Source organism: Triturus cristatus, chromosome 1_1 (genome assembly GCF_964204655.1).
Source record: "Triturus cristatus chromosome 1_1, aTriCri1.1, whole genome shotgun sequence".
NCBI classification, from domain to species: domain Eukaryota; kingdom Metazoa; phylum Chordata; class Amphibia; order Caudata; family Salamandridae; genus Triturus; species Triturus cristatus.
The window spans coordinates 246,046,454-246,073,324 of NC_140579.1; the positions used below are offsets into that span (position 1 = coordinate 246,046,454).

The window sequence follows — 26,871 nt, forward strand, 5'->3', positions numbered from 1 at the left end:
GGCGTAGGTAACATCACAACCTTTCACCTATATTCTTCCCTACATTATATGCATAACGGTTCTTAGGCACTGCATTCAGAACGCAGGTTTTTCCCTGGTTCGATACTCATACATTATGCATGAGGCTTCTTGGAAGCACAGCAGGACTCACAGCAGAATGAACATATCTATGTTAAAGTTCAATCCCGACGTCATCCTTTAGGCTGACACAGTAACACAGCTAGGTAGGACCCCTGGGGAGACCTGTGGATATAAATACATCATGTCTTGCTTAGAGAGACTGAGGAGACCGTGACTTCCCGGCTGACACACTCACCAGAGACGCTGAGGTTCCTGCATGCAAGCGCTCCAGCTAGAAGTGGTCCAACATCCCTCGTGGAGTGTCCAACTCGAGACCAGGACGGGGTCTCACATTCTCTAATTCTCAGGTAATGGGGTGGACTAGATCCTAGAGGGATTCTGGGCTTAACACCTACACAGAGGCTTCGTACATTTAGGTACGTCTAGTTAGGGAGATATCTTAGTAGTACACACTTATTATCATGTATTCTATGTACTTGTATATATTCATGATCAATGCAAAATGGTAGAACTGTACCATCCCTTTACTTTCGTAGTACTGCTAACCATATATCTCTGCTACTGTCTACTGGTTATGACAGCTCATATATTTTACACTAGAATAACAACTGTTCAATAACTCCTTATTGTACTGCCCAGACTGTTTATTCTGTGTATCTCTGAGACGAACTAAGTGAGCACGAGTGACTGAGCGAAAAGTAGTACATTGTTTCCACGATCCTGAGGGATCAGGGTTGTCATGTTCTGAGGTTGCCAGAAACTATTCTCTCCCTGATAAGAGGAGATTCTAGTGGCACTGTGAGCTAGCTAACGCAAACAGGCTAACATATCCGGTGGGGGTGCTCGGAACCAGTCTGCCACCAAACCCACAGTTTATGTTATCCAAAAAGTGCAGATCCTGTATAGGTAATATAGGAACTACGCGACACCCCTGTGGTGATGTCCCCTGGATGGGTAAAAGTTTCTATACTTGGACTGGTCTTGCCATTGACCACATCAGTAGCTTGCCCCTTGCCTTGGTTGCATTTCTTCCCAACTTTTAGGGAGAATTGAGCAGGCATAGCGCCTGTGGCGCAGGTTCTTGAGCAAGGAGTGGGGGTCCATTAGGGTCGAAGTGGCAGATTGATGAAATGCCATTATCATGAGCTTGTGCTCAATAGGTGCTATGGCTGAGGCCACCGCCTGGTGAATGAATGTGTCCACTACAAATTCATCATCAAAGGGGAAATAGGTAGGATTTCCCTCTTTACCCTCACAGACCCCAGAGTGGTGCATTTTTATGGCAGGGGATCAGTACTTTATAAGGCAGCCACTGGCTTAGCAGTATTCTGGGCACTGTAAACAGCAACAGGAGGATAAATGCTCTCCAAAGGGTAAACCCCGGGACAAAATGCACTTTGTTTTAAGAGGGGCAGAGCACCTGGAGTGTCCCTACGGTGTGTAGGCAGGGTTGGCACCTACAATTAATAATACAGACCTCGCAGGGTGTCACTTAACAACAGCTCATTTGCTCAGGAGCCCCATGAAACATACAGACCCCAATTAGGGCATCCAAACCGTGGAAGAGGCAGACTTGCCTATACAGACCTCAGCGGAGACATAGTTCTTCCAGGTGCTGTGGGCTGAGACAGGGAGCAGAGGTGCTTCAAGGCTCATGAAGCGAACAGCCGCCACAAAACCGAATATCATGCCGCGAATGCGGCATTTATTGAAGAAGTGTGTGGAGGAACCACACAGGGCATAAAATTGCCAAATTGATTTAGTACCTGGAGCTGTGGTACCCTGCGGGAGAATTTATGCCATAACAGGAGCAGAGAAGGAACATCTGCGGAGTTATATGGAAAAATATCAAGAGCATGGGTTTATATGTTCCTCAAAGTCTCCTGGGGCTTCTCCTCTGTTAGGTCTTGCCTACGCAGCGCGCATGCGATGCATAGGAAAAAGGCCTTTAGCCATCGCTACACTTTTGAAGGCAAAAACATGCACGCGTTGCATTGTTTTCAATGGCAACACGTGTACGTTTGGAGATTCCCTTGCGGGAGCGAGCAGCGGCGCCATATGTTAGCAATTATCATGCCTAGCTGCTCGCTCCCGCAAGGGAATCCGGCGTAGGCCCCCTCCTCTGTCCCCTCCCCCTGCTGCAGCGCGAGGCGCCCGTGCGTGCTTATTTACTTTTTATTCCCTTAGATAGCACTGTTAGGACGGGGCAGATATTTTGGGAATGTGGACTGGCTGAAATCATGTGAGAAGCGGGCAGTGTCTTTTCTTTCCCACTTCAATTGAATGCACCACTGTCTCTTTAAACCGTGAGTCACGAAGCTTTCTAGAATCGAACCAAGGCCAGTTTGATCTGTGTGTGCTGCAGCGAGATTGGCTGATGATTCGGCAGGTGATTGCAGCGGGGCTGATGAGTCCACCTGGTTCCTTTATAACCTGCTAGTGAAGAAAAGGCGTTGCTTTTCTTTTTGGTGCAGATCTTTAACGGACTTCTCAGGTGAGTTGCAAGCTAGGGCCTTCTACCCACTGATGTATTTGGGCCAAACCCATGGCTGCGGGGCTGAGCTATGTTAACTTATTGCCTAAATGCTTTATGTGCATTGAGACTTAAAGTGCGGTGCTCAGTCCCTAATCCTCGCTTTTCAGACGTTATGCGCGTGTCACATTGTATGTCAAGATTCGTGCATACCCGTGTGCGCCTTCCCAGTCTGGTGTCATAGCTTGATGTGAGTAGTTTATGCGGTTCACTTGTCGGTCCAGTATGTTGGAGTTGGTCCTTTGATTGATTGATTGATTGATTGATTGTTTATTTATATATACCCCAGGTTATGGGGCCCTGCCTGGATCTAGTTGAGTGACGCTGATGGAGCTGCGCCGAGCTTAGCTTTACAAACGTCAGAACTTAATAATGCTCCTACAGCAAGCTGTTGGTCCGCCCTAGTGCTAGAACTATTCAAATTAATGTTGCTTTTTCCTGTAAGCGTAAACTTTACTTTTTTTTATTTATTTTTTAATAAGTATGTTTGAGGAATAATATTTTACTGCGTTTGAGCTTCTGGGCCTTCGCATTGCGTCGAGTGACGCAGTGTGTAATTGGGCTGCTCTCCTCCGGGTATGTGGGCCAATGTGAAGAACTTTTCTGGTAGCTGAAAGCACAGGGCTGTCTAGTAGCACCGCAGCAATTGCCTCCTTACAAACGGCATAATAACCGGCCCAATATTTGTAGGAGTCTGCTGCCTCCGCCCCCTAAAGTTATCTCTGTGCACTCTTAAATATCCGTAGTTCTAAGTGGGCCCTTGTACTTCCCTGATTAGAGGCTTCAGTTCTAGAGAATGCAGTGTAACTAAAACCGCACACTTTTTTTCCCCCCTGCAGAAATCTTCAGACATGGCACTTAACGCCAGCAGAATGGACAAACCAGAGGCTCTGCTGTGGGGTAAGTTGTCCTTGTTTTGTGGAGGAGTTTTTTTATGTGGCATATGTCCTGATCTGTTCTTTAATGGCCGCATCACAGTGGGTAACCAACCCATGTGTTCACTTTGTCATATTACACTCCCCCCCCCCCCCCCCCCCCCCACCCATTCAAATGGATCAAGTGCTCTGCAGGGCAGTTTATCTGACTGATAGCCCACCCATTTAACATCTGTTTGGGGTGCAGTGGTTGGGGCGGGAGGGGTTGTACACTTGCATGGCTGCTCTAAATAGCTCCACCTTACTCGCAGTTTGTGAGTTGACTGAGCAGAATAAAAGTTTCTCGTTTAAAGTGGAGGTGGAAGAGTAAGAGCAGCAACCAGCCCTGAAAGCACGCCCAGGCTCCATCAGCACAGGCAAATACGACCATCGGTTGGTTCTAAACACGGTAAGTGTGTATTGTGTGGAGGAGCAGTGACTTTTCTGTATTCTAAAATTGGCTGTTATGTTGTATACCCTTTCTGACCTTTAACCCCAGAATTGGAATTGCTTCTGTTTGACACTTCCAATTCTAATCTTCACACTCTTTTACCATGTGTTAATATACGGAATATGATTTCAAAAATTGCTTTGCCTTATGAATGATTCTCTAACTCGCGCTGCTCTTTGATGCCATCCCAGGATTTCTGAAGTATTACAATTTTTCTACTGTAGTTAAATAAATGGACCCTCTGCATTGGCTTTTTTAATTTTGCGTCTAGTACAGCTGCAGAGAATCTCTGTAAATGCAGAAAACCTTACGCCTACCTCTTTTTCTCCTTTGGTCATTTGTCTGAACACTTACACGTTTTGTTAAGACATTTAACACATACAATTTATCTCCATAAAGTGTGTAGATAAGTGCATCTATGCGACAGTGAATCGGCAGATGACTCGTAAGTGGAAATTCCTTTAGGCCTTTGGTAAGGTATTCCATAGCTTGGGCACTAGAATGGCAATCTACAATTTGACACCTCAGCAGAGGAGTGCTCTGAACGTTTAAGCAGGCCCTCATCGCCAGTATGTAAGGAACATTTTCTAATGCAGTGTTCTAGAGTTGCCCCTGCACTGGGATATTAGTGTTGAGTATACCGTATGACCTATTAAGGTAGCCCCAGTCTTAATGTCTCGAACCGATGCAAAACAGACCCATCTTGAATAATATCGGTTTGAAGTATTCTGGGCCTACAGTTGCAGATTTCCTTCAGGAGTTTTTCTACTTGGAGTTGCCCAAATCTTGTATTGGGAAAATGATCCTTTTTTGGATTCAGTAATTATAAATGATGTAGCCTGTTTGAGAAATAGAACTCTGATTGTTCTGAACTAATAGATGAATCAGAGCTTACTTTGTGTCCCAGCTTTTTTCTCTTATGTTTATGCTTTATGGTGGCTTAAAGTAGCAACTCCCTCTTGAGAGGCCGTTTCCTTTACCTGATCAGAACCAGCATCCGCGCCCATCTTGTCCGTTCCCCTGGTGAGATGCTGGGTCCCCCTGAGGACTGTAACAGACATGGGTTCGGATCACCCAGGTGAGATGCCCTGCGGGTAGCCTCAGATCCTATTCTAACCCCGAGGATTGGGTGACTCTACGTATTCATTCCATGTCCCCATGATAACTGCCTGTTCACAAATAAAGTGGCCTCTGCTTTGAGAGATCCGGAATGGCCAGGGCACAAGGGGGTGGGGGAGAAGCGAGCAAGGCAGCTACGGGGGTTCCATGAAGCCAGTGGTTGAACTATGTTAGCGAATGGGTGACCACGGTGTCGTTCCCAAGCATTTGCTTACTTATGGATTCCTGTCAAGATTCTGGGTGCTCATTTGTATTTTTATATATCTCCTACTTGCATTGTTTACTGAAGCCTGGCACTGCTTGGTTGGCTGATGTATACACTAGTAAACATTTCCAATACAACTTTTTTAAAGTCAGCACCCATCTTGAAACTAATGAAGGTTCAGCCATGTGGGCCATCTCCCATAAATACTTTCTTTCAATATCTCATTCTTATGGCGCCTCGGATTTTCATTTTGGGATGTGCAACGTGGGGCTTTTTGGAGTTCTCCATATAAACTGATAACCGTTGAAAATACTAAATGTAATTGGGCACCTTGGAGTGATCCTATAGCTATAAAGCTTCCATATCACCAAGACCACACTTCAGGCAGGAGGAGCAATCCAGTCTGTCCAAAATCCAAAATGAAGGCGCCCACAGAGGAAAGTGCTGGAAAGACACTAATCGCAACAAACCGGACACGTTTCGTCCTGGAGTCCCAGATCGCGTGTGATTGATGCCTCTAAGCCGAAACTCATTACGTTGTGGTTAAATAACTGCTTTCAGCACTTCATGTATTTGCTTATATTTTGGATTATGAACTAATTTGTGAGTGAACAATTTGACAGAAATATGCGAGAACCGTTTTGGAGGCCAGGACTACCTATTTTTTGGCTGCAGCTGCCCCAACTTCTCATTCTTTTACATAAACACCCAACCCGTCTCTTATTTTCCTTTGATATTCAGAAATGTTATACTATGTCCTTGCCCTACTTATCTTACGACTAAAACTACAGTGAACTAGTAATTTTCCAGCAGTCTGTTCTCTTCCCACTCTGTAATCGGAGTTCGCCCAATTTAACATGTATTAATTATCTTAACACTATGTAATCCTTTAATTTGCCTTCTGCACTGGCTTGCCCCTCCAAGCACTCCTTTTTGACTAGCTCATTTATGTGCTTTTTTAGGTGTTCATACTGCACGTGCCCTCTGGCAGACCCTTGTTTAAATATACCTACTGTGAGATTTAGCTTCATCCAGGGGAATATCACTCCTGCACCTTAAGCTATTGGCTGTTTGGTGATCATTCCACTTTTTGGAAAGTGATTCTTTTGGAATGAGTGACTATTTTACACCTGTAAAGTTCACCCAATCATCACACTGTCACATTCCATTCTTTATCTTTTATATATAATCTATACAGTAAACACTTGCTTGTGTTGCCCTCTGGAGGGTGCCTTGCCTGACAGTTTGGGATACACTGTCCCAATGAGAGCATTTTTTTTCTACTAAATTTTCCCAAAAGTTCCTTAGGAGTAATGCATCTAGTTATGTTATGTACGATGTGTTGGTAGAATGTTCTTTACAATGTACCTATTGTCAGGGATTTCTTTGAATAATAATTTAATAAAACAAAACTCTGTTATGGGTTTTAAAGCCACAGCATATAATACCTTTATTCCAGAGAGATTTCAGGTGGCAACCCACCCGTGCCACTATTTTATATTTGTATTTCTCATTACTTGGGGACATGACTCCCATAGACCTATAATTTTGGCAATGGACCTATGCAAAACTAATAAGCATTGGCATAGCCAATAGGTCTCGCCTTTGGGACCTTATAAGTGTTTAGTTATACAGTACAATATCCTTGGTGCAACAACATAAACTGTTGCATGGCTAAACACTTATAAGGTCCCAAAGGCAAGACCTATTGGCTATGCCAATGCTTGTTTTTTATAGCCAAGGTGAATGGCAAATTGAGTAGTAAAATATACGTAGCTTCTGACAAAACTCTGTTCATCTCACAGAGTAGAATAGGATATCACAGCACTAAGCCTGCACTGTAAAAAAGAGGCAAGACGCCTCTACAAGCTCTCTGTGCCAAACAGCCCTCCCGACTGCCGAGCACAAGTGGGAGAAGCTACTCCCACGGAGAGGTAACTCAAAGATCAGAAGGCGCTGGTACAAGCAAATCAGTGCCTGCCGTGCTTCCCAGGACATAACACACCAAACCCACATAAAGAAACTTTGAGGAGTGTACCCTTACTGCTCCTTTCGAGGATTGTGCTATGAATCGCCACAAAATGCTGCTCAAAATGAATAATCAGCAGCGTGCTGACTGTGCAAGGGAGTCTTGTAGTCCCGCCTACTTTCTTGATGAAGATGTTGTTTCTTCTGCACACAAGATCAGTCTTGCATCACCTCATGGCAAACGTAGTTTTCCAAACAGACTTCCGCCATTCACGTAAGCTTGTGCTGCCACTAACGGAGGGTGAACCAGCCCAGCTCCCTACGCACCTACAACTTACTGTCCCTGTTCTTGCCACCATGCTCGCAACTTCCTGAAGGTCTCTCCATAATTTGTGAGTACAGTTTTACTATCTGCAAACAGCTTCCTGACAGCATTTAATGTAATGTGTGTCTCACTATGTATGTTGCGTGTGACAGTGGTTCAGGACAGCGCTTATGAAAGGCCTTTATGGAGTGAGGGGCATGAACATTAGCAGCAGGCTACCAGGAGTCTTCTTCAAGTCTATATTTCTTCCATGCCAACAAATACCATAGGGAAGATCCTCTTCTCTTGGAGTCAAAGATGGATTCCATATTCAGGTTCATTATCAATCCATATAGGCGAGGGAGTCCTCTTTATGGGCTTATATGAAGGTTTTAACAGAGACAAGTGGAACACCGGATGTTTTTTCATGTTTGGTGGTAATGACAGCTTCATCGCAACAGGATTGATACACTTGATTAATTTGTAAGAACCTATGTACCTAGGATTAAACACTCTGGTGCCGATCACGATCCGGTAAAAAAATTCCCCGTACGACTCGTATCCGGTCTCTTTACCGTACGAATCGTACAAGTGCCGTACAAACTGCCAATTACGATTTGCATGGGAAAAAGTCCATACGAATCGCATTGGGAATCATTCCCCACACGTCCTCGGGTCGGAAAATGTGTCCGACACGTCCTCGGACGATTTACCGTACAAATGTAAAAAGTGAAGTCCGACCGCGGAATCACGATCCATCCCGTGCGTCCGACGTTACAACCGTATGGTAAAAACACCGTCCGCACCTAACTCCCATTGCAACCATGGAGACATGTGCCCGCATACGCGCCGACCCCCCCCCCCCAGCCCCCGCATGTACACGCCGACCCCCCCCCAGCCCCCGCATGTACGCGCTGACCCCCCCCCAGCCCCCGTACGTTCAAGTCGTATCCCCCCAGCCCCCGTACGTTCGAGTCGTACCCCCACCCGTGTATGTACACCCGTGTACATTCGAGTCGTACCCCCACCCGTGTATGTACACCCGTGTATGTGTCGAACCCCCTGTGTATGTACACCCGTGTACGTTCGAGTCGTACCCCCACCCGTGTATGTACACCCGTGTACGTGTCGAACCCCCCGTGTATGTACACCCGTGTACGTTCGAGTCGTACCCCCACCCGTGTATGTACGGTGCGGGGTACGCACCGTACATACACGGGTGGGGGTACGACTCAAACGTACACGGGTGTACATACATGGGGGGGATCGACACGTACACGGGTGTACATACACGGGGGGTTCGACACCTACACGGGTGTACATACACGGGGGGGGGGTTTGACACGTACACGGGTGTACATACACGGGGGGTACGACACGTACACGGGTGTACATACACGGGGGGGGTACGACTCGAACGTACGGGGGCTGGGGGGGACGGCGCGTACATGCGGGGGCTGGGGGGGGTCGGCGCGTACATGCGGGGGCTGGGGGGGGGTCGGCGCGTACATGCGGGGGCTGGGGGGGGTAGGGCGCGTACTGGGCCACCTACTCTGGTCGTTTCGCGGCGTACTTCGCTTTTCCGGCACTTTTTGGGTGCCGTGAAAATATTGCCATCCGGACTGCTGTCGGTTCGAATCGTACTTCCTGGGTCGTGAAACGCTGCCTGAAAGCGTCCCGACGTCACGTCGCAGCATTCCCGGATCACATTCGTATGTATATTTTCGTCGGTCGGTGTTTTTTACGATTCGTAAGGAAATAGTGTTTCCGTGCGAATCGTAATTCCATGTTTGTAAAGTTGTACGAGTCGGACGGAGAAAACGCTCCGACCGACGGTTCGTACCCGGTTTTTACCGGATGGTAATCGGCACCTCTATATCTTTCTTTGTAGATAGCCATACCGTATCTCCTTTTCGGTACACCAGATTGAGTTGTCGCTGTTTGTCCGCTTGTTTCTTGTACTGCACCTTGGCTTCTTGTGGGTGTTTTAGTGTCATGTTTAAGGTATTCTGTATCTTTTGTGCTCTTGCTAGGATATCAGGTACTCTCTCAGATATTGCAGGATGTAGAAGAGGTATAAATCGAGGATGAAAGCCATAGGTACAATAAAATTGAGCCATCTTGGTTGAACTATGTTTGGCATTATTATAGGCCACTTCTGCTAGCCAAAGCAGATCTACCCATGAATCTGTAGTGTGATCCACATAACATCTTAGATACTGCTTCAAGGTTTGGTTCAGACATTCTGTCTGACCTTCGGTTTGAGGGTGGAACCTAGTAGATTTGTTGGAGGATATTTGTAGAATAGAACCCCACATCTTCCAGAACTGGGTTGTAAACTGTGTGTCTCTATTGGACACAATGACTGTGGGTAATCCACGCAAATGAACGGTGTTCAGGAGAAAAAGATGAGTTAGCTGTCCCAATGTTGGAAGTTGCGGACCAGCAATGAAGAGCCCCATTTTAGTAAGACTATCTACCACCACCAGGATGGTAGCGCATCCTTGATCGTTGGGTAGCCCTACAATGAAGTCCAATGACACTCTGAAGACAGCAAAGTTCTGAAGTAACCCCTGTGGCTTTGTATGTTCCATTTTTGCTTTGATGCATCTCTCACATCTCTGAAGCATGCGTTGGACATCTGTCCATACTGTGGGCCACCTGAACTGCTGACCGCTCTTTCGAGGTTTTATCCATTTAATTATGGCCCCCACTAGGTACTTCATGGCACCACTTCAAGACTAGTTTCTGTAGTCTGATACGTGGGACTAACAGTTGTTTTTCTTTTCTTTTTAGGCTTTTCTTCATTGTCCATTCAGAGTGCTTCCTTAACCACTGTCTCCATACGGGTTTCTTGATTGTTCGTATTATTTTTTCCATGAAGTGATCGATCTGTAGTCTACATATCACCATAGAAGGGTTTATGGTAGCCTGAGTCTTCAGTTCTTCCTGTTCAGGCATCGATTCCTGTCGGGTCATATTGTCGACTTTTGATTATCAATCCCAGGTCAATATGTCACAAAATCAAAATCTGCAAAGAAGAGCATCCAGTGTAGATGTCGTGGTGTGAGTAGCCTTGTGGATTTCATGAACTGCAGATTCCGATGATCAGTATAAACAGTGGTAACATGTTTTACTCTAATCAGGTAATGTCTCCACTCCTGGAAGGCCTCTTATCTGGCTAAGAGTTCCTTCTCAGCTATCTTGTAGTGAGCCTCTGCTTTGTTTAGTTTCCGAGACATGTATGCTACTGGATGCAATTGTCCTGTCACTTTATGTCTTTGTGACAGAGCTGCTCCTACCTCCACTTATTGTGCATTGACATCAGATGATTATATGGTCTTTTAGTATCGGGATGTGCCAATTTAGGTGCTGAGGTAAAAGCTGTCTCCAATTGTCAGAATGCCCGTTGAGCTTCTGGAGTCCATTGAAACCATGTGTTTTTCTTAACAGTTTCGTTATGAGGACACCACTCTAGAAAACGGATTGATGAATCTGCAATAAAAATTCACGATACTCAGAAAATACTGTATCTCAGGAGTTCTTTGGGTTAGGTCAATCCATAACTGCCTGTATTTTGCATTATGCCATTTCATGCCTCTTCATCGCTCCTAGGGTCTCCTCCACCAAAGCCCACAACAGAACATCACTGCGCCAGTGTACGATCATAGGCGCCCTTATCCATTTGTAGAAACTTGTACCGTTCCTTCCTACCCTTTGGGTGCTTAATATTGCCCAGACAACTCTGGGGGGTGACTTCCATGTGTAGGTGTATAACCCTATTTATGTCAGGGACCACTTGAGTACAGAAGTTCCATACCAGTTGGCACTGCCAGGCTAAATGTATAAAGCCTGCACCACTTGCACTGCAGCGAAGGCAACTATCTGGTCGGGGTTGGGGTCATGCGGTGCAGGTCCCCAGGGGTAAGATAAGTCCTGTGAAGAAGATGATAATGTATCAATTTTTAAGCGGGTGTTACAAGAGAATGAATGTGTGAGCTCACTGACTCGTGCCTAGTTCCCGTCATCTATGGGGGCTTCCAGGTCTAAGTCCCAAGTTGTGCGGGCCAGCGGAGGGGTATGGGGATCCTAGCCGCGTCTGCCCCCATTGCTCTGTGTAACTGTGCTATGAGGTGATGACTCGCTCCACAGGATATAAGGAAACCCAGGGTTTGCGTGGGTTCACGCGAGCAGGTTACCATGGCCTAGATGCCCTGGCTATTTCGGCCATGCTGGCGTGATGTAAGAAGTGACTGGGACCCCGGTAGAATTATTGGCAGGCATTCTTAAACTAAATAAAGGACTCATTGGGTTATATGTCACCTAGGTAGGTACACCCTCCTTCCACTTCGACACACTGTTTGATACCAGATAGAGAGTCCAAAGCAGAAAGGTGTTAACACAATTAATCGTAGGGTTGTGTTTTAGCAACCAAGGAAGGCACAAAATTAATCTGTGTTGAGGAGCTCTTATGATGTCAAACCAAAGGGTTTCGAAATGATGTTCTCCGCATCACATCTCTATTTCGTCAGTGTGGTAAGATCCCTTCTATCCACCGCCACCACCGCTTCTGGCACTGGTTTTTCAAAAAGTGTAAGCTGTAGATTCTGTGCTAAGGCTTCATGCATAAAGACTTCTGTGGCTCCGTAGTCCAACATAGCCTTTACTGACTGCCACTTGTCTTCTATGTAGAATCGGGTTATCAAATAGAAGTGTTCCTTATAAGCTTGCTTGCGCCCACTTAATGAAAGGATCTTTTTTATGCCCAAGAATTTCCTTTCCTGTTTCCTTGAGCTAGCAAGTTCGCAGGCTTCCTTCCCGCTATGGTTACAGCTACTTGAGTGTCCTGCATTCTGTTCTTTGGTTTTGTCATACAATCCCTTTAGATAATGCCCTTTTCATCCACAGTAGAGATACAGACCATTTTTACGCCTCTTTTCTTGTTCTTCCATGGTCAATGACGCCCGTACAGACCCGATTTACATGGGTTCGCGATAGCCCCACCTCTACAATGCTATAACAGCTCAGAAGTTGAAGGTGATCAAGCAAGAAAATGGAGGAGGACCTGTAAAAAAAAAATATATATATATGAATCCTACTTGGGAGTCCTCTAACATCTTTGTTTTATCAGTGCATATTCCCTCTGAAAGCTGAGATTCAATGGAAGGTCATCACTTTGTGTAAGACCTGGCAGCCTTCGAGTGGGTTGCTCCTACATTTTTTGCCTTTGCCTCCTGTGTTTTACTGTGTGTTGGACTTCATTTTTGCTGGTCTAGATGCTTTGGGCACTTTGCCACTGCTGTTCAGTGCCAAAGTGCAAGTGCTCCTTCTGTAAATTGTTATGGATTAGTGTTTCCATAGTTGGCTTATTTGGTTTACTGTTAAGTCCCTAGTACAGTGCACTGCGTGTCCAGGGCCTGTAAACCAAATGCTGCTAGTGGACTTGCAACACTGGTTGTGCCACCCACACAAACAGCCTTGCAAAAGGGTCTCAGGACTGCCACTGCAGTGCCTGTGTGCAGTCTAGTACTGCCACGTTGACCTGGCAAGTGCACCCACTAGCCAGGCCCTAACCTTCCCCTTTCTTACATGTGAGTCACTCCTAAAGTAGGCCCAAGGTACCCCTGTGGGCAGGGTGCAATGTATATGAAAGGTAGGAAATGCCCTGATGCTTCTGGCATGTCCTCATAGTGAAATACTGCCTATTACGTTTTTCACTATTAAAAGGCTATCTATCCCATAAGATAGAATGGAGAGTTTACTTATAAAATCTTATAGTTATAACTACCCATGGGAACAAGATGGGAAAATGGAGTATAGTATGCCTTAACTCAGAATCTAAAAATGCATCTTTTAGTAAGGATGATTTTTTACGTCCTGGGTTTGAAAATACAATTTTTAGAAAGTAGGTATTTTCTTGCTTAGCCATCCAGTGTGCCTCTGCTAGAGTTGTGAATTGACCATCTGGCTTTGAGAGTGACAGGGGCTGGGATGTGCATTCTGTTCAGACAGACACTTGGGTGGGTAGGTGTGTCCTGCCTTTCCAGGGTGAGTCAGGGCTGGGCTGAATAGAGTAGGGGGAGGAGATTTCCTTCACACCTGAATGGGTCTGGTCTGCTATGGGCAATGCTGTCTCCACCTCCTGCCAGGAAGCTGGGCCACAGAGGACAGAACTGGTTTTGCTGAGCACAGACTCTGTCTCCAGAGAACAAAGGATTTCATACTATAAAAAGTGGGGCCCAGACTCCTAAAGTTTAGATCACTTTTGGACTTCAAGAGGAACCTCTGCCAAGAAGAAGAGCTGGAAGAAACTGGAGGAGGAGTACTGCCCCTTTGCTGTGTGCTGTATGGGGTAGGCCTACAGTAGCTGTTTCTGCCAAGGAGAGGAACTGTGTGTGTATCCTGCTTGAGAAAGTATCTCAAAGGGCTTGGAAGTAGAGCTTGCTCCCTGTTCAAGAAGTCACAGGAACAGCAAAGACTTCACCCCCCTTCTGGGCACCGTTTCTGGAACCGTTGGTTTTAGTCGCCGTAGAAGAAAAGAGCAGCCAACTCTGTCACTGAGTCCGTCATAGGTTTCCTGTCCTGAAGGCACTGCATCCTTGGTCTCACCGAGCCGTTGCTTGCGCCGCATCCTATGGGCACCATACTCTGCACCGCCTCACTTCACTCTGCCTGGACGTCACCGACACCGTTGCTGTCCGACCGGCTCCGTCGCCTGCTTCGTCACCTGCCAGCACCACATCGAGCACCGCCTCACTCCGCATCGCAAGCCTTGGCCTCACCAGCACCGTTGGATGACTGTCACAGAGCCACGGCCTGCACTGCACCGTAAGGGCACTGCAGCCTGCACTGCTCCACTTCTCTGCAACCACGAGGGTTGCCCTGACCGGACTGTGGGAGAGTAGGATCTGCACTTATGTTGCCCCCACTTTTTTAGGTCTCGTGAGCCAAAGGCTCTAAGAGACATTTTATATCTGGCATTTTCAAAGTGCTGCCGTGGCCTAAAGCTACAGTGCACGTGAACGTGCACGCGCGCAGCGCCATGTGTCTTTCCTTCAGGCGATCGTGATCGCTTTCACTTTCGCGGGCTCCTCTGTTGCTGGCATTCCCCCCTCCCCTCTCGTTTGTTTATTTTCTCTGGCTGCACGCATAGCCTGTTCCCACCTTCGCTCCGCCGAGCTTGTTTGTTTTCCTTTCACTGCCGTGTCACTTTCAGTGAAAGCCCCTCCCACTCCCTCCTCGTCAGCTTCATGTTTTTTTCCATCGGCGGGCTTGTCTTGTTCAGCTTCTTTTGCGGTCTTTGGCGCCTTTTCCCTCTTTATTTCATAAACACGGCGCCCTTACCAAGTCTACTGTGAGAGTAGTTTGTCCCACAATCTGTTCTCATTTTTAATTTTGATGAATGCGGTAAACTGAACTACATCCCAAGGGCCCGCCATCCAGCAAAAACCATGAGGTAATCGAATTCAGAAAATAAACCCCCCATTCTATCCAACCTTACTCGGAACTGCGGCCTCAAAGGCCCCTACAACGGAGCCTGTTTGTATTTATTTATCTTCAGCTGAGGCCTTGTGTCACCGAGGGCTGGCAGGAAATGAGAGTTTAACATAAGGAGTAGTAACTGGAGAACATCATGCGCTCGCGCTACAAACGCCAATGCCCCCGCCTTCCTGAACATGGACTAAACCTGGAGAATGAGACACGTCTTTTAGATGATGGAGTTTGGCAGGAACCAAAGCCAGAGGTGGGTGGTGTAATTTTTGGGATCTCAATTTACAGCTCTGCCATGCCCCTGAATCCTGGAACAGGGCACTCTGTGTTGTTGCAGTGTATAGCGCTGTCCCTGCACTAAATGAGTCCACTCTATCAGAATGATGTAACCCCCTGTGTACGATGCGCCCAGGACCTAAACCCACCGTGCTAACCTCGATGCTTCTAGTGCTGATCATTGGCGTTGTTCTTTGAGTGTGCTTGAAAATGCTGAACCTCATCCACCGACATGAGCCCTTGTTTTTAGATCTGGCCATGTGTGTGATTGGCTCTCCAAAGCATCCACCTGTCCTGCTCTTCACACGCTGTGCACATTGACGTTAGTGACAGGTGTATAACGTGTACGGTAGCCTCCCGGTGCCGTGTACCGCAGAGTGGTGCCTCCTAGTGTGCGTGCCTCCTGGCGTTGGCTGTGCGTGTGTGTGAGCATGCTGTGGGCTGTGTACACTGTGTGTTACTCCACATTGTTGGCTGTCCGTGTGTGTGAGCACGCTGCCTGGACTGTGTGTCACTGTAGATTTGTGGCTGTCAGTGCGTGTGTGCATGCTGTGGGGTGTGTATACTGAGCGTCACTGCACATTATTGGCTGTCCGTGCGTGTGAGCAGGTTGTGGGCTGTCTGGACTGTGTGTTACTTCACACTGTTGGCTGTCTGTGTGTGTGAGTAGGCTGTGGGTTGTGCACACTGTGCATCATTCACTGCACATTGTTGGCAGTCTGGGCGTGAGAGCAGGTTGTGGGCTGTCTGGACTGTGTGTTACTGTACATTGTTGGTTGTCAGTGCTTGTAAGCAGTCTGTGGGCTGTCTGGACTGCATGTTCTTCACATTTTTGGTTTCCTTCAGCTGAATTACCGCAAAAAAACGATTTTTCTGGCCTGTGCGCTGCTGTAGGATCTTGGCATTTTGACTGTGTCTGATTGCACACTTGGGTGTGTGATTGCAGGCTTGGATTCACCAGCCATGTAGCACCGAACATTCTTGGCTTTGTGTATGTTGCTGCAAGATCTGTGCTATTGGGATCTTTTGTTACTGCACGTTTGTGGCTGTCCGGTGCCTCTTGATTAGTTCTTACACATAATACATGCAGGGGCCCAAAGCTTCCTTTAAGAGCTCGTGACTGCTCCGCCACATGCCCAGACTGCCTAGATTCGTTGCGCTTTCTGGCCTTCATCTCACTACTGCAGTTTCTCTTGCACCCCCTCTGTCACCCCTTTTCACTGGAATGGTTGTTGGCGCCCATCACCTGTAAACACCAGCAGTACTTCAGCACTGGGTGTGTTACTACAGGTTCAGGTGGGATCACTGTGTGACTGCTTGGCTGTGGGAGTCTCCAGGCCAGCCCCAGGGAGCGACCAGACTTGTAGGAAGTTACGTACATGCTGCATGTACCTATGCAGGACAGTGTTCATGCAGTTAGTGCCCTGTTAGGCGGCGGCAATGCTGTGGGAAGAGGGCAGAACTGGGGTGGGGTCTATCAATGTCGATGAAAGTGGCACATTGCCAGATGGTTTTTTTCTGCCACGCTTCTGTTCGTGAACATGCTATTAAGGTAGAAATAAATGATTAGTTGGTTAGAAAGAATGATGAGTCTACTTCTGACACTAACACTTTGCAAAGTGAACTGTACTCTGGCTGTGGAAGTTGGAACCAAATAGAAATGGTGTAAAGGAGAGGTTGGAGCATCGCTTGTATGTCAATATATTGTTGCCATACAAATAGTACCCTAAAATTTTTTAACAAAAATATTGTCCCATTAGGTGGAAATTTTCTGTTATAAATTCTAATGTGGTGATATTTTGGTACCTGGTACCATATTTATATGTCTGACAAGGATATTGTGGCAACACACTGGATCGTCAGAGGTCCCGTGTGTTGGTAGCTTTAATGTAGACACTGGACACTGAAATTGGAGGCAGGACTCTGACAGATGGTTGAGATGGAACACTTTGGGTGGCAATGGTCTACACAGGGATGGAATAGTCCTAATGAGAATTGTGTGGTGGGTCCCTGTTGTAACCCGTGCATTAGTCATTCACTTTCCTTGTGTAAGTAGTGGTGTTTCCTTGCACACATGTCTGAATCCTACTGTCATAATCTCCCATCGCATTTGGCGATGCAGCACGCGCAACAAAATTAGTTTCATTTATTTATATGTTTACTTACCTCTAATCAGCCGCAATCCGTAGTTTACTACCCCCCCCACCCCCTCGCCCCTCCCCCGCCCCACATCAGCGCCCGGCAGCACTGCCACCACGGGCCGCTACTGTCAGCCATTCCAGTGCTTTGCCTCTCACACAGATCTCCCCCAATCTCTGGATTAGGGTTGCATGAGAGATGATATCTCCAGGAGAGCCAGGATAGCCGAGTTCCCCTGGTGTAAAGCAAGCCTGCTTGTGTCAGCAGCCTGCACAAAGGCTGTCTCCGTGCTATAAGATGCACGGCAACCTGACTGGTAGGGCTCTAATAGGAATAGGTTTATAAAACGAGACAAGTTGTTGGTTGACCAGGGTATCTGTTACTTTTCCAAGAAAGTGAAGCAATGATATGGGTCTGTAATTGACCAAATCAGTAAGGTCGGCCGTAGGTGTTTTGAGACTCGGTTTGCCATTGCAGCTTTCCATTTAGTCATAAGCACTTCCAAATTTAGAGAGAGGTTACACAGGTCCTTTATTAGACCGAGAATTATTGGGGCAGAGCTATAATGCTCTGATCCACGACCGGAGCCTGCGCCTAAGGCTGTTGTTAACGAGCGCGCTGCCAGTAGGACGTGTTTTGGTGTGCTACAAACTGTGTTGACTGGTGCGCACTGCCGCATTGAGGAGGGGTGATTTCTAGGAGTGAAACAGAACTAAGAACTGGCATTTAATTATGCTTTCGCGCACATGGGACTATTGCCTAAAGGAGTGAAGCATTCTGTGTTACGAGTACAGCGAGGGCATTATTGATAGGAGCACATTGTTTTACAGTGACTTTCCACGCGTTGGAAACCGAGTCTATAGCCATACTGACTCCCCAAGTTCCTTTATTTTTACAAGTACGTTTACTTTTGCTAAAAAATACCAAACAAACATTTCTAAAGAAAGAATCCTTATGTATGTTGGTTCTATGTCGCAACAAACATAAACTAATGAATACAAAGCAAAAAAACAATACCATTCACAAAACAAATTGCTTTAACTTACACAAAGGCGAGACCTATTGCATTTCCAATGCTTGTTTCTGTTTACACTGGTTTCTGGCTATAGTCTGGCTGGGTCCCTGCTAATCAGGGCCCCAGCCTTTCTGTTCTCTCTAAACAACTTGGAGTGCATATTAGATGCACTAGTGATTGGATACTGTGGTACCTTATGAGCCCCTAGTATATGGTACCTTAGGTACCAAGGGCATAGGTACTTCACAGGCCTACCAGGGGCTGAAGCATGTATTATGCCACCCCTGTGAAGCAGGCTAAATCTGACACTACAGGCCTGCTACTGCAGCCTGGGTGAGGTAGTGTTAGCACTCCTTACTGAGGTATAGGTTCCCTATGTCTCTCCTTACACACACACACACACACACACACACACACATAAACCCATCAGTCACCCCTAAGGCAGGCCCTATCAATCCTGAGGGCAAGGTGCTTGGTTTCCATGTGAGGGGGTGCCTCTGCCTGAGCAGGGCCCCTCTGCAGCTGGCAGGGTCTATTCTCTGTAGCTGTTTGTGGATGCGGTTAAACCAGTAACTGGTGTGGGAGTATGATCTCACCCTTCTAGAGGGATAGACATGTACCCACTGTGGAAACACGATAGAATCCTGAAGAGCCCTGGCATCACAAAATGGATGCCACCAGCACAGGCACTGGGCTGCCCTCCTGCTGCTGACAAACTCGCAGTGGAGCAGGCCCAACAATAGGCATCCTGTCTTGTCTTTTCCGTAGTAAATTAATATGTAGCTTCTGACTAAACTGTTTGTCTCACAGGGTAGAATAGGATCCCAGCACAAGACTCCTCAACAAGCTCTCCATGCCAAACAGCCTTCCTGACTACCAGTAGAAGGCAGCAGGAGGAGTTACTCCCACGGAAAGGTCACTCAAAGATCGGAAGACGGCGGCGTAAGAAAATCAGTGCCTGCCGTGCTTTTCAGGACATGACACACCGAACACACACAAATGAACTTTGAGGAGCGTACTACGGAGCAGGTGCACCCTTACAACTCCTTCTGAGGAGTGGTTGTTAAATCACCTTGAAATGCTGCTCAAAATGAATAATCAGCAGCATGCTGACTGTGTCGGAGTTTTATAGTCCCTCCTCCTTTCGTGATGGAGACACGGTTTCCTCTGCACATGAGGTCAGTCTTACATCACCTCATAGGAATCGCAGTTGTCCAAATAAACTTCGGCCATTCATGCAAGCTCGTCCTGCCAATAACCAGACCCTCCAGGATTTTGCGACTTTCAAAATCACGAAATCGGGTCAAATTAGGGCTTAGGCGGCAGAAAGCTGCAGCAGTCCTTTCTCCTGCAAGAAGAGCTGAATTAACAATGGAGACCTGATCGCCTGCAGGTATATTGAGTAAGAGGTGCTGGCCAAGAGTGTGTTAACTTTAAGAACAGGCAGAAATCTCTTTCACATGAACGCGTGCAAAGCAATTCCTGCATTCCGTTCTTTGCAACAACGTGCAGGCAGCAATGGGGGCTTTCTTTGTCACCTCCACCTGTGCCAAAGATAAAGGCCAAGTTAAGGGGCAATCAAGGGGCTCCTTTTCATGGAGTATTCTGACTGGACTGGAACCTGACCCTTAGATGCAAATACAATGGAGGGGAAACAAAAGAACACAGCTTTTAATCTCTTCAGAGGTACTTAAGAGAGACTTTCTTTTTTCTTTGTTCTGCTCATTACCTTAATGTAAGTAAGTGCATGCACTGTAAGAATGTCAGATGTGTTGGTCTGTCCAAGTATTTACAAAAATAATAATATAAGTAGCTCCTATTTTATTTCTTTTATAGGACTACTCATCCCAATGCAGGGTGTCGGAGCGCTTTACATAACATGTGCATTATACTTTGACAATAAATTATGTAAGTGTGTACAAGATGTATTACATGAGTCAGTGAGGATTATAAGGTGTAGGGGTCACATGTCCTTCATAGCTCACTCTGCTATATTAGAAGGATTACAATGTATGAACTGCAATTAACAAAAGGGTATCTGTGTTCAACGCAGTAACTTGCTTACCTACAATATAAATACAAATCTCTCATATGCATGTTATGTGATGTGCTTTGCAGGAGACACATTAATCTTCTATACTACTTTGATGCAAATCTGGGACTAGACAAAACGCAGATCTCCAGCAAAAGTGTTAACCTCCAGAGTTATCTTACCATTATTATTATGATTTTCTGAGATTTAATCGGCACCTCTGCAGCAGATGCCTTAACCCCATAAAATATTTTAAAATACAGATTTTGCAACCAATTAAGTCAAAGAGATCTACTGCCATGCTTCTTGTTGCCAATTTGTTTGTGGCAAGGTTTAAAAAAAAGTTATTAATTGAGGCCCAGATTTTGCGTCAGGATTGCACCACTGTTTTTGGCACACGCCCAAACCAAAATCTAATTTGTTAAATCTCATAATGCGCTTAAACGTACTCATGATATACCTAATAAACATATGTGTGAGGTCTTTATCTGATCTCACTTCCATAGAGGTCACTTCCTGTGATCTCACGTGAAATGCCACGCATTGTGGCGTCATGTGCTATGGTGGCACGTGCAATGATGTCACTTGCAAACTACCTAATTTGTTAGGCCCCCCCACTTCTTTTTTTAGGACTTGTGCCCTGGAGGAGGTTGTGGTGGGTATAAGGTGGGGGAGAGGAGGGGTCAGTCAGTATAATCACGTATGCAACTTGTTGTTTACTGTGAAGTTATAAAGTGAAAGAGCAGCCAGGAGAGAATCAAATTACAGGAAACCATGGTGTAGGCTTGTATGCAGGGCGGGTGGCGGGAGAGTGGAAGGGTTGATGCAACTGATTAGGGTAGAGGTGAAACCTTGCCGAACCAGATAACCAAATGAGGACGGGCTCTACTTTCGCCAAATACACTTTTTCTGTTTGCGTGACCTATTGAATTGACCCAAAACCTTAAAATCGAATACATACAATTCAAATCGATTTGCGTTCTAATTATTAACAACGACTGAATGAAATAATATCCTTTACATTTTAAGCCCTGAAGAAGTCCGATTGAGGACGAACCGCGTTGGCTGTTTTGAACTCTTTTAAAGAACATGAATAAAGAATAACTTTTAACATTGCAAGATCTGATCGACTTCTTTCATTTGGGAAAATGACCTTCTATTGAAAATTACCTACGTTATAGATATATATCGCAAAAAATGATTTATATGTTGATTTAATTATTATAAGAGTACATGGCTATTTTGTTTATATTGATGCAACTGATCAGGGTAGAGGTGCCTGTGCCCTGTTCCGGGGCAAGAGTAGACAGGAAATGGGAAGCAATGTTGTGCACAAACGCATGCCCTCTTTGTTTCGGAACCCAACAGGGGTGTATTTAGGCTTGCAAGAGTGTCTTAGACTCTCGCGGTGTGCCAACTTAAAAGTAGAGAGTTTTGATTGGCCCTGGGAATCTTTATTTCCCTTGGGCCATCTTGCTCCTGCGGAGTCCTGCAAGTGCTCTGATTGGCTGCCAGCAACATGAATTTTGTTTTGCTGCCAGCCATTACAGGACTCGGGGACTTGGCATAGCAAACAAATACTCTCAGACACTTTAAACATGCCTATTTGAAAGTGGAACACTTGACTAAAACAGTTTCCATTGATTTAAGACTAAAAAGGAATGATTACGAGTAAAATAAAGTGCCTCAATAACACCGCAAAATGTAATTGTTTGTGCCGCAAAATTTGCAAATCTATGCCGCAGTATCCTGGGAGACTGAATAACAGAGCATGAACCAGAATATCTCCCTACGCACTTACAACTCACGGATCCCGTTCTTCCCACCATGCCCCAACTTCCTGAACATCTCTCCATAAAGGATGTGTATAGTTTTACTACCTACAAAAGCAGTCCTGACAGCATTTAATGTACAGTGTGCCTCACTATGTATGTTGCGTGTGACACTATGATTACATGTGAGGAGAAAACAATTTACAATATCAAACAATAGCAATGCGATAAACTTATCAAAGAAAACATGCAGAAAGTTGAAGAGGCACTTAACTCTGGCTGTGGAGCAGCGAAGATAGAGGGGGCCTTAATACAGTAAAAGGGCTATAAAGGGACATACCTTATGCCGTTTGGACAGAGTTATGTTGTTTCTGTTTCCCTAAGCTTAATGAGAAGAGTTTTTTGGTTGATATTGTGAAATGGCTGTTGTAGAAATAAAGCGAAGAGAGAGAGCCTAATACTCACCTCCGGTCCTGACACAGAAATACTTTGTCAACAAAAGTTCCATCGCCTACGAGCTGTATTCATCCTCTTTACACCCTGAGGAAATATGGTCTCTTGATATTAGGTTTAGACTGAGGAACCCACTAGTGCTGGCTCATACCAGCTTGTGGTCAAAAAATGTCACTAACTCAGACAGCTGCTTATATAAGTTTGCAGGTCAAGTGACCGCCCACACTTAATGCTCCTTTGCTCTCACGCCCTCCATGAACGGAGGAAAACACTATGCCCCCTATTTCTAAAGCAGAATATAAGAACATGTATGGCTACGGCTGGAATCTGGATGACTTTCCGGAGGAGAAATGTAAAATTCTGTGTCTGGAAGAGTGCTTAATTTGTAAAAACAATAAGTTCCCGGGCTCTGGTCAGGAGACCACCACAGTTTGCACCACCCCTTCCCACGGCTAGCTCTGCCAATGATAGTACTAATGCGACTACTAACCATCACACTGCTACATGTGTGACAATTCAGACTGTTCGAGCCCCACAAAGCTATATTAATTGGTTTTGGCAGCAAGTATTCGTTGTTTTTAATGTATATTGGATTAACAAACAACTATGGTTCTGCTCATCTCTAAATTACACAAACAATCCGCCCGGTGGCAGCAGTCATTAGTGCTGGTGTTGACAATCAAGTGTTGGTGCCGAGCACCGGAAACCACTGGCTCAAATTAAGCACTGGTCTGGAAAAAGATTAGATCTGGTCCTAGTGGGTAAATTGATGTTAACTTCATGTTAGTTCATATCCTAGATGTCCAAATGGTTCCTTTATACATTTTTTAATTTCTTATTTCAAATATTGTGTTGATTTATTAATTATCCTAGTGTTATTAACAATATGTAACCTTTTATTGTTTTTGTATGACCCTCTGGAATTGGACAATTACACTACTAGTACTGTTAACTATAGCTCTCATTTATGGGCAGTGCCACTTTGGTTTTTGTGCCTCCTCCAGAATTCGTCCTACTGGGCATCAAAGGACCTATTCAAGGGTACGGATACAAAACTGCATCTGTTCTCGTGGGTTGAGAGACCTCCTAGGATCTCAGCGGCTGTCCTCTGTAGATGAGTCTAAAGAAACTGGGTCAAATTTATTTCATCAAACCATTGTTAATGATCTTTTAAAGACTGGTTGACGAAACCAACCAGGTGAAAGAAGCCATTCTTGGTGAAAAGAATGTTTCTTCATGAAGGCTTTTCTCTTTGTGTCTTTTAAAGGGGGAGAGATTGTTTCCCTACTTAGGGGCCTATTAGGATGGCGGGTGGACTTTTATCCGCCCGCCACCCTAGCGGTGCTGGGACCAGCCGCCACTGGTGCGGCGGTCCCGCACTGGCAATTAGGATGCCACCCCCATGGTGGCAGTGGCATCCCGCATACATTGCATTGTGGCGGGTGGTGCTGGAAGCAGCACCCGCCACAATGCAATATATGCATGTCGCGCATTTGCATGCGGTGCCTGCCACCTTGTGCATGCAAATTCAGGGGGGTACCATAGGTACCCCCCCCATGTGCACCCCAACACCCTGTGGGCCCACAATGGGCCCCCAACTGAGAGGACCGCATGCCTTTCCGTGGCAGCAACGCCACCACAGAAAGGCTGCTTCTTGCTGCCATAGTAATATGGATGGTGGTGTCTAGCACCGCCACCATATGCAACCCTTTTACGCCCGGTTGACTCGTTGACCGGGCGGAAAAGCGGCAGATGGTCTTTCCGGATGCCGCGGTACCCCCACCATCATTATATGGTGGGGGAAATGGTAGGAAGGCTGGGGATCATGTCGGGCGGATCGCCACCGCCATGCGGGCGGTGGCGATCCACCCAACTTACAAATAGACCCCTTAGTTGCACCTTTTTTAAGGGGCTCTCCTCTCGAATTATTTTGCCCCCCTGTATCACTACTGCCATTTTACCCTTCCTTCTTTCTTTTCTACAAACTACTTCCTCCACTCCATCTACCCCCCTCCTCTATCTTCCCCATTTTCTCATTTTTAGGTCGAGCCTATGGCAGCGAGCATGCGTTGCATAGGAAATCAACCTCTTGGAATCACTTCAGTAGAAGCTCATGCCTGTGGTCCTCACACACGATTGGCCTTTGCGTCTGGCTTTAATAAGCAATTGGCTAAAGGCGTGTGGAGGTCCCAGCTTCTTGTGAAATGTTTACTCCCAGAGCGTTTTGCTCTCGGGAGCCAGCAGCGGCGCTCAGAGGCCATCTGTTTTGGCTCAGGTTTCCTTGCCGCTTTTATTAGAAGCGCCCGCTCTCGCTCAGCAGATGGCTGGGCAGGGCATCTGTTCAGTATCGTGGCCGCTTTCAATTTCGCGGCCGTGCTTGTAGAGTGCTGTGTTCTAGTACCTTTACGAACGTCCCCTTGTTTTGTGTGAAATTTGCTGTTGCTTTTAACATGGTATTTTAAAAAGAAGTATGAGTTGGGTCATTCGCAAAGTAGAGGACCCAGTAAATGAGAAAGTTGCTCTCACTTTTATGGGGGGCAGAATACGGCTGTTTATCCTTTGTTGACATGTGCTAGCCGCTAGAACTAAAGCAATAGATTTTTATTTTCCGTTTCCTTGCTTAATGTTTTCATTATTTTGCTATGTAGCGTTGCCACCACCGTCTGGTGCACTTGAGTTACTGCAAATCCACAACAGGAACGTTTTCCATGTGTAAAATATGTGTTTTACTTCTTTAGATCAACAATGGCAGAATGCAGTACACTGCGGCAGTGGTCCCGGTGTTGTATAATATCTGGTATCCCTTCGGGATCGTGTATCCCCTGGCTTCGGCAGACTTCGGAAATCCTGCCTATTGGACAGCTCAGACTGGGCCACAAGCAGCCCCGCCCACCTCAGGAGAGCAAAGGCGTGCCTCGGCTTTAGCAGACAGAAGCAACAGCGCGCCGAGCAGCTGTCGGATGCATGCATTACTATCTGCTTCATGCGCTTACTGGGACACTAAAAAAGGGTGTCAATAACTACCTTAACTCTCATTTGTTTACTCTGACCTGACCTCCAACCATTTGAATGGCAAGCCTCGATGTTGACCTCTTGTGAAACAAAAGAGAAAAATAAAGGGATATCTTGAATACAAAACGAAACAAAAACATTGGAATGAAATCACCACAAGCTAACTATAACTATATGGGAGGTGAAGTATCACAGTAATGGAAAAAGCAAAGAAATAATGCAAAAATTGAAGCGGGAACAATGAATAATTTCAGGACTGCAAAAGGACGAGAGAATGCATGACAGCAAAATAGAGAAAACATTTTGGCTTTAAAAAAAAAAAAAAAAAAACACATGTTCGAAGTCGATACTACATGGACAGAAACAGCGAAAGCCTTCCTTATATGCGTGTAGACATGTGCCTGGTGGTGATATCTCATATGACACATCTCTGACTCTCTAGTCAACCCAGAGATGATTATAAAACCAATTAACATGGACAGCCGGGCCGAGGTTTAGCCTTGGCTCTTACAGCCCGTGCATGAGCTGGACCTTAAATGTTTGTATTAACATTTGGAAGCTTAGATGTTAATAGGTCTCATGACAGCGCTGCACGTAAAAGTACTTATTAAAAGTGATAGTTTCTTAAACATGGATTTAAAACCATTTCTCCCCCGCCCCTACACTGGTGACAGTGCCATTAGTAAAATAAGAGGCAGGACAGTTTGTATATGAACCCTGTCTGCGTCCCAGATCACTATCAAGCAACATTATGGTCTATTAAATCAAACACTGTAGGCTTTTGTGCAGCTGATATTCTCAATTCACTTATTTTAAAGTACTTGTGAAATAAAATATATGCCTAAAATCACACAATTTAAGCACCGAAGCCGTGATTTAGCCAAGCTTTCTGGTTTCACTTCGTGAAAATCAGTCACTAAATGGGTATGATTTTGTCTCATTATGTTATGGTTTTGTTTTTTCCTCCTTGTGCATTTTTCTGCAATTTGTATATAACGCAAAATTAACACTAAGGCATTGGGGTGGTTTATATCAGCAATATTTACATTAACCATGGTCACATTTCTTTTGGCATGGGGAGGTTAAGGGATTTGCCCAGGATCCCA

General features: G+C 45.9%; 1 long non-coding RNA gene across 1 annotated transcript; it reads left to right on the forward strand.

The window, feature by feature from the left end:
* Window positions 1-2,936: 2,936 nt before the first annotated feature.
* LOC146870078 (uncharacterized) lies at window positions 2,937-26,620 on the forward strand. Its single transcript, XR_014958954.1, has 3 exons — window positions 2,937-3,054; window positions 3,454-3,514; window positions 25,492-26,620. It is a non-coding gene; the product is annotated as an uncharacterized LOC146870078 (long non-coding RNA).
* The last annotated feature ends 251 nt before the right edge of the window (window positions 26,621-26,871 follow it).